Source organism: Heterodontus francisci, chromosome 34, assembly GCF_036365525.1.
Source record: "Heterodontus francisci isolate sHetFra1 chromosome 34, sHetFra1.hap1, whole genome shotgun sequence".
Taxonomy (NCBI): domain Eukaryota; kingdom Metazoa; phylum Chordata; class Chondrichthyes; order Heterodontiformes; family Heterodontidae; genus Heterodontus; species Heterodontus francisci.
In genome coordinates this window covers 34,257,275-34,258,195 of record NC_090404.1, presented here as the reverse complement: position 1 = coordinate 34,258,195, position 921 = coordinate 34,257,275, and the positions used below count along the sequence as shown (strand labels likewise).

The 921-nt window shown below is 43.0% G+C and overlaps 1 non-coding gene across 1 annotated transcript; it reads left to right on the top strand.

Annotated features, from left to right (window-relative positions):
* The first annotated feature begins 320 nt into the window (after positions 1 to 320).
* Positions 321 to 415, top strand: trnam-cau (transfer RNA methionine (anticodon CAU)). Its single transcript has 2 exons — positions 321 to 358; positions 380 to 415. It is a non-coding gene; the product is annotated as a tRNA-Met (tRNA).
* Positions 416 to 921: the final 506 nt, after the last annotated feature.

The window sequence follows — 921 nt, the reverse complement described above, 5'->3', positions numbered from 1 at the left end:
TGCATGCTAATATATTACTTCAATTCCATGAGCCTTTATCTAGTATATTAATCTTTGATGGTATCTCACCGAATGCCTTTTGGAAATCCAATTATACTACATTCCTGGTTCCCCTTTGTCTGCCCTTTCAGTTACATACTCAGAATTCTGGAATAAATTTGTCATTCAAGATTTCCATTCGGTAAAAACTTTGTTTGATCAGACAATGATTTTCTAAGTGCTTGTTAATACTTCCTTTATCATAGATTGGAACATTTTCCAGATGACTGATGTTCGGCTAACTTGCCTGCAGCTCCCCATACTATATGCGGTGCGTTGTGGCTTCAGTGGCGCAATCGGTTAGCGTGTGGTACTCATACAGCAGTATAATTAATGAACTATGTCGAGGTTGTGAGTTCAAGCCTCACGTGGAGCACTGAATTTTAGAAACGGGGTGCAATGAGAAACAGCTTGACAGTGCAGAAAAGTTCGTCCGAACTGGCCAGAAGAAGGGATCGAAAACAACGATGAGGTGACATTAAAGCAACAGGAGCCACGTGCGGTGAGAGCCCTGCAAAACTTCATAGTCATTTCCAGCAGAGAAGGAGACAACTCGGTCCATGCCAGCTCTGCACAGAGCAACGCAGTCAGGCTCGATACCCGTAGCCCTGCAAGCCTGCTTTTCTCAGAATTCCTCCTGAAGGCATTTATCATTTCTGCTTCCACCACCCTTGTGGGCAGTGAGTTCCAGGTCATTATCACTTGAGATACAAAAACAGTGCTTCCTCATATTCACCCACATCCTTTTTTTTCCCACAGAACTGGCAATTTTTGGTCACTACTCCTTGTGCCGTTTCCCTTGTCTAACTTATCCAAGCCTGTCATAATCTGGTACACTTCTATTAAATCTCCCCTCAATCTCTTTTGTTCTAAGGAGAACAA